The sequence below is a fragment of the Tursiops truncatus genome, chromosome 15 (genome assembly GCF_011762595.2).
Source record: "Tursiops truncatus isolate mTurTru1 chromosome 15, mTurTru1.mat.Y, whole genome shotgun sequence".
In the NCBI taxonomy this organism is placed as follows: Eukaryota; Metazoa; Chordata; class Mammalia; order Artiodactyla; family Delphinidae; genus Tursiops; species Tursiops truncatus.
The window spans coordinates 30,498,779-30,505,950 of record NC_047048.1 but is presented as its reverse complement, the minus strand read 5'-3'; the positions used below and the strand labels follow the sequence as shown (position 1 = coordinate 30,505,950).

At 46.7% G+C, this 7,172-nt stretch overlaps 1 long non-coding RNA gene across 1 annotated transcript in view; it reads left to right on the top strand.

Moving 5' to 3' along the window:
* The first annotated feature begins 1,372 nt into the window (after positions 1-1,372).
* The window catches only part of LOC109548900 (uncharacterized), a 125,737-nt gene continuing 119,937 nt past the window's right edge, over positions 1,373-7,172 (top strand). The window contains exons 1-2 of the long non-coding RNA XR_002175071.3: positions 1,373-2,536; positions 2,951-3,065. This is a non-coding gene — a long non-coding RNA (uncharacterized lncRNA). The remainder of the gene's footprint in view (positions 2,537-2,950; positions 3,066-7,172) is intronic.

Below are 7,172 nucleotides of genomic sequence, written 5' to 3'. Positions count from 1 at the left end.
TAATGGCAAGATAAGTCATACATTCTTTAATTTTTAAATTTTTATTATTTATTTATTTATTTTGGGCTGCATTGGGTCTTCGATGGCTTCTCTTGTTGCGGAGCACAGGCTTTAGGGGTGCGGGCTTCAGTAGTTGTGGCGCATGGGCTTAGTTGCTTCAGGGCATGTGGGATCTTCCCGGATCAGGGCTCGAACCCGTGTCCCCTGCATTGGCAGGCAGCTTACATTCTTTTAAATAGCTGTGTTTACAAACACATAGCTCCATTATTCCACATTTGAAACCCAGCCTTTCAAAACAATTTAGGTGTATTCTTCTCCTTGGCTTTCTCTGTTTTAGAAAACATGTTGGAATGCTTTCCCAGAGTCAATGGCAGCAGTTCAGCTTTGTGCTTTGTAACCTATGGGTGGTCTATTTATCAAATATTCAGTGATATCTACTGTGTCCAATTAACATTTGTTTGACTCAGCTGTTTCTAAGATCCCGTTTAGCTCTCAAGGTCTCAGTATTTTGATTCTGCAAAATACTGTGAGTTTTTAGAATGCAAACCTTGATTCCTAAGGAATCCCAAGGGAAAAAGCACAGGCAGAGTAAAACTGAAGGAAGAAAATTGTAACAAGATTTGTTATCAATGGATGAAAGGAAAGAGAAGATAAAAATCAAGATGGTTACTCTTTAATGCTTAAAAAAAACCTTCAAAATCAACAATATTAAATGTAACATTTGGGGGGGTGGATAAAACCTATTACTACTCTACATTGATATAATTTTTAAAAAACCTGAAAGTACTAATATTTTTATTATGGCATATAGCAGTATTTTATATGTTAACTCAATTTTTAAATGGGTTGTATTTTAACAGCCCATCAATTGTTTGATAGGTAAATTGGAAATTATTTTCTCTGCAGAAAATAGTAAAATAATAACATTTCCCAAGCTAGCCCAACAGGGCCATTTAAACTAAATGGTAGCTGAATTATATACTTATAAATATGGTTCGAGTTCTGGGGTCCAGGAGAAACTTTAGCTTCATTTATTGAGATAACCATGCTTTTCTTAAAATTAAGTTGTGTGGGCTTCCCTGGTGGCGCAGTGGTTGAGAGTCCGCCTGCTGATGCAGGAGACACGGGTTCGTGCCCCGGTCTGGGAAGATCCCCCATGCCACAGAGCGGCTGGGCCCGTGAGGCGTGGCCGCTGAGCCTGCGCGTCCGGAGCCTGTGCTCTGCAACGGGAGAGGCCACAACAGTGAGAGGCCCGCGTACCGCAAAAAAAATAAATAAATAAATAAAAATTAAGTTGCGTGAAGTGAAATTCCTATTCGTCGTCCCTCTTGTTCTTGTATTTTGTCTGATTATTTTTCTTTAGGCCAATCCATATCAAGGTTTTAGCTGCCCTTCCCTGAAGGGTAGGTACCGAATCCTTTTAATGTGCTTGATAAGGCACCCATCCCTATTTATGAACAGTTTTTTGGTTGTTATTAAAGCATCTCCAGTATCTGGGCAAGAATAAATCGAGTAAGTCATGTTCCATAAGTCGCTTGTGATCAGACACCTTGCCTTATGTCTTTTTTTTTTAAGGGATTTAAAATTTTTATTTATTTATTTGTTTGGCTGCGTTGGGTTTTCGTTGCTGCGCGTGGGCTTTCTCTAGTTGTGTCGAGCGGAGGCTACTCTTCATTGTGGTGTGCAGGCTTCTCATTGTGGTGGCTTCTCTTGTTGCAGAGCACAGGCTCTAGGCACATGGGCTGCAGTAGTTGTGGCACGTGGGCTCAGTAGTTGTGGCTTGTGGGCTCTAGAGTGCAGGCTCAGTAGTTGTGGTGCATGGGCTCAGTAGTTGTGGCTTGCAGGCTCTAGAGCGCAGGCTCAGTAGTTGTGGTTCACGGGCTTAGTTGCTCCGAGGCATGTGGGATCTTCCCAGACCAGGGCTCGAACCCGTGTCCCTGCATTGGCAGGCGGATTCTTAACCACTGCACCACCAGGTTAGTCCCTGCCTTGTGTCTTAATGGGAAACCATGAAGAATCAGAAGAGTGAATCTAGAGATAAAAGCCAAGAGAATTTCTGAGAACAGAGTGCAGGAACCATCCAGCCAGGAGTCAAGGATAGAATTGAAGTTCAAATAGAACAAGGACTTTGCCTCAAGAATTTGAGTCAAGTTGACTGTGTTTTTTTTTTTGTTTTTTTTTTTTTTGTGAATAATATTTCTTTCTCATGCTGTAAATTCTATTTTATTTTATTTTTTTTGGCTGTGCCGTGTGGCATGTGGGATCTTAGTTCCCGACCAGGGATCGAACCTGTACCCCCTGCAGTGGAAGCGCCGAGTCCTAACCCCTGGACCGCCAGGGAAGTCCCTGACTGTGTGTGATTTCAGCACGTATGCAGTGACCCCCCCCTTCTCTTTTTCTTCACTTTCCGCAGAACCCAAAATTTATTGGGGTATCCACTGGATTAGGGCTGCTGTAACACATGACCACAAACTGGCTGGCTGGAAGAAAAGACATTTATTCTCACAGTTCAGGAGGCTGGGAGCCTAAAATCCAGGTGCTGAGGGGGGCTCCCTTTGGGGGAAAAGAGGGAGAAACGGCTCCAGGCCTCGCTCCCAGCTTCTGGTGGCCTGAGGTGTTTCTTGACTTATGGCCGTCTTCTTCTTGTGTCTTTGCATTGTCTTCCCTTTGTTTGTGTCTTTATGTCCAAATTTCCCCTTTTTATAAGGACATAAGTCATATTGGATTAGAGCCCACCCTAATGACCTTATTTGAAATTGATTATCTCGGTTAATCTGATATCTTCAAATATGGTCACCTTCCAAGGTCCTGAGAGAGGACCTTGACATCTTTTGGGGAGGGGGCCCAAGCGTCCACCCTCCTCAGGGAGGTCCCACAGTGTATGGCTGGCTAGCGGGTACTGGCACCCAGCTCTCTCTAACTTTCCACATTCCACACCACATCTCTCTAGAGCTCCATATTTACCCATGTGAAAGGGAGCTGCCAACTGCACGTGAATCTTACGAAATCTCCAGTGTGGGAATCATTGAAGGATCTTTGAAGAATCCAGACGGCCCCCTTTCCAGGTGAGCAGGCCCAGGGCAAGGAACCTGCCCAAGGTCCCGGTCCAGGGACAGAACAGGACTCTGGGGAAAGGCTTTGCCTGGGAGGCCCCATAGCCACAGGTTGTGAAGGAAAACCTTGGGCCACCTGCCTAAGCTGGAACCCGGCTGTGGAACTCGCTAGCTTCGTGACCTTGAGCAGGTCGCATGACCTCTCCGAGCCTCAGTTTCCTCACAATCACGAGGATCAGAGGAAGGGCCATATTGGGGACTTCCCTGGCGGTCCAGTGGTTAAGACTTTGCGCTTCCACTGCAAGGGGCGTGGGTTCCATCCCTGGTCAGGGAACTAGGATCCCGCATGCCATGCGGTACAGCCAAAATAAATAAATAAAATAAATAATTATCCTATTAAAATTTTTTTTTTTAAAAAAGAAGGGCCATTTACAGGGTGCTCAGCACTGTGCCTGGCGAGCAGCGAGTGTTCATGAAGGGTTAGCCAATTGTTGTCCATCTCAGGGCCATTCCTCCGAGGGTGGCTGTGACCCTTGTCCTGCACTGAGGCTTGGCTTGTAGTCAGAATCCTGACTTCACTTCTTGGATGTGTGATCTTGGGTGACCAACTTCAGGTCCCTGAGCTACAGTTTTCCCATCTTTAAATGGGGTGAATGATATTCCCCATCACAGAGAGTCATTATGAGGCTTAAAGCGCATTTATTCATTCAACAAATATATATTGCGGTCTTTTACTGCAGGAGTCTATCTAGAGATAAACATTAAACAAATGAATGAGGGACCTATTTAGCAAGTGGGAAGGATGTAAGTGCTGCAGGGAAAACAAAGCAAAGAATGGGAAGGAGGTAGAAAGGGAAAGAGAGGGGGTGGCAATTTAAAGACCTGAAGGGGAGGAGGGAGTGAGCCATGAGGGCACAGAACATGCAAAGGCCCTGGGGCAGGAGGGTGCCTGGTGGGTTTGAGGGACAGGATGGAAGCCAGTGTTGCTGGAGGAGAGCAGGGGAGCAGAGAAAAGAGAGAGGCGGAGGTGAAGGCAGAGAGGGACAGAGGCTGCTGGAAGGATCTTGGACTTACAAAGAGTTCAAGTTTAGCCATTGCAAACATTCCACTCATATTTTTTGGGCTCTGCCTTGTCCCAGGAACTATCTGGTACTGGGGACAGTCCAGACCTCGAAGAGCTCAGCCGTGTACTTGGGGGATGTTGGGGCTTTGCAAAGGGGCCAGATCTGGGGAGTTCTTGGGGTTGTATCTGGGTCTTATTAGTTTGGGACCAGAAATGGGTGCTCTGAAAGGTTTTGGAAGCAGACAAATACACCCTTTCAACATCTAGAGTCTTATCTATTAGACATGACTTAAAATTTTTTTTCCTAGGGGTGATTGAAGCCCACTGTTCGCCTGGGTCTCTTTTTCTCCTATGCCCACCAGTGGCTGAAGTTAGTTCATTTGCCTTCTCCTGCACTGCTGCTGGCAGAACTCTGCCAGCCTTTGGGTTGGATACAGATAATATATTCTGTTGAAGAGCAGGCATTCTTAGTATTATTTAAATCTTTGAAACATTAGTCTGTTGAATATGGAACTTGAATCCGATGGGGCCTTTGGACCAAATTCTTTTCCTCGCTCCCATCTCGCCCCCATCCCTCCTTCTCCAGTTCTTTCCCTCCTCACCGCTCCCCCCGCCACAACCCTGAGTTCCTTCCTGGTTTTGTTCTCCCCAAATGATGCCAGTTCCTGTGTCTGTGTCTCTGTGTCACTTGCTGTTTCTCTGTTCTGTCTCCCATGCCTGTCTTGACTCCAGCGATATTGACATTTGGGGCTGCATCCTTTTTTGCTGTGGGGCCGTCCTGGGCACTTTGGGAAGTTGAGCAGCATCCCTGGCCTCCACCCACTAGATGCCAGTAGCACCCCCTCCCCAGTTGTGACAACACAGATTGTCTCCAAACACTGCTAGCTGCCCCCTGGGGGACACAGTAGCCTGGAGAACCTCTGGCCTGTCCCCTTCTTCATCCCTCAGTCTCTCATCAACTGTCTCTCTCTGTCTCTGGCCAACACGAGCAAGTAATCAGGGCTGACTGTCCCCAGGGCTGGGAAGCCAGGCTGCACCACATCACCCGCATTTCTTCTGGCCTGTACTCCACCCCCTTCTCAGTTTCCATGGGGTTGAACCGTGAGCTGGCAGAAGAGTGGGAATGGGGACCGAGGCCAAGAAGAATGTTGGCCTGTTCTGCCCGTGTGGGTCTCAGAGCACCTGCAAGATCACGGGGTGGGTGCTTGTTAAACCTGGAGGTTCCTCTCATTGAGACCCCTTCTTTTGGGCTTTGGATAAACACAAGTGACAGCGGCCTATGGCCTGTGTCTCAGCTTCCAAAAGCTGCCTCAGCAGATGGGTAACTACTGCGTATCCTCGGCCTTCCTGTCTCTCCCTGGAACCCAAACTAAGTGCCAAGGGTCTCCTGAATTCTCCATGGCTTGGGCTCTGGCCAAGGGGGCTGAGGTACCTGGGGTCAGTCACGTCTAAATTCTAAGCTATCAGGTGCTGCCCCAGAAACCCAAGTGTGGGCCCACACCCTGTCCTGGGTGCACATCTCCACGGCACATCACCTCCTGTTCCCTCAATCGCCATGCTTGGCCCTGACTCCCTTCTCCAGGTGAGCTGTGGAGTGGATGCTTTGGCTACCCCCCCACTGTCAAGGTCTCCGTGGGAGGGGGCCACGGCAGGTGCAGAAGGCTGCGGGATAATAGCGACACAGAACAAACGTATGGACACCAAGGGGGGAAGGTGGCAGGGAGCAGGTGGTGGTGGGATGAATTGAGAGATTGGGATTGACATATATACACTAATATGTATAAAAGGGATGACTAATAAGAACCTGCTGTATAAAAAAATTAAATTAAATTAAAAAAAAAAAAAGAAGGCTGCAGGATGGGAGAGCAGAAAGGGCTCACACAGACCTGACTTGGAATCCAGATTCTGCCACTTACCAGCTGTGGGACCTTGAGCAAGTCACTTCACCTCTCTGAGCCTCTGTTTCCTCTTCTATAAAACAGCAATACCACCACCTAGTGGCATATCTAGCTTATATGATGCCTGGAGTGGGTCATTAAAAAAAACAAAACACTCCTTCCCCCCTACCATTTTAGAAATGGCTTTATTCAGATATAATCCACATCCTATATAATTCACCCATTGAAAGTACAATTCAATGTTTTTTGGCATATTAATTAAAAAACTTGTGATGAAATATATATTGCATGATTTAGCGTTTTGACCATTTTTAAGTGGCCTTAATGACATTAGCACCTCCTCTTTATGACAAAATGATCTTCTGTGATGTCGGTAACAATCATCATCTTCTGGATTGGTTCTTTGGTTTTAAAACGAGGGAGTAACAACTAAAAGAGAAACAAATGTTTCATTTTAAAGATGTTATCTGAATTCAGGAAGGTGTTTCACGTGTGAACTAGAATTTGCACTTATTGAAACAAAAATAGGACACCTCGAGGGTTCCCCCGTCTCACTGTCCTAAACTGTCCATACAGGGACTTCCCTGGTGGTCCAGTGGTTAAGACTCCGAGCTCCCAATGCAGGGGGCACGGGTTCAATCCCCAGTCAGGGAACTAGATCCCACATGACGATCCGCGCGGCCAAAAAGCAAAACCAAAACCAAAACCAAAAGTGTCCACACAAATCAAAATGCCAAGATTTTAGGAGGTAACTCCAGATTGACGTCCTCGTCTTGGGCCCCCCCCCCTTGTTTACATGGACTCTGCTGTTTGCACGCAGCGGTACTAAACACCAGGGGGGCGTCAGTGACTCAACCTGCACCCAGAGAGGGTGACGCCCAGCATCTAGGAATTTACTCCCAAAACAAACGTGGGGAGCTGAGTCTGTCTGGCTGTGTGGCTGGGTGTTCTCAGAATGAATTGCTATTTAGAATACAATGTTTATGAAGGGACAAGTATCAGTAATAAAAACGTGCTGCTTTGAAGTTTATGTGTATATTATGAAAACTCAGCGGTAACTAACGGCAGCAACTGTTTGGAACTTAGGCCAGCGAAGATATTTTGGGGGAAGAGTACTGCGGTGGTGAGGATAAAAAGCAGTCCAACTTGTGGTCGATT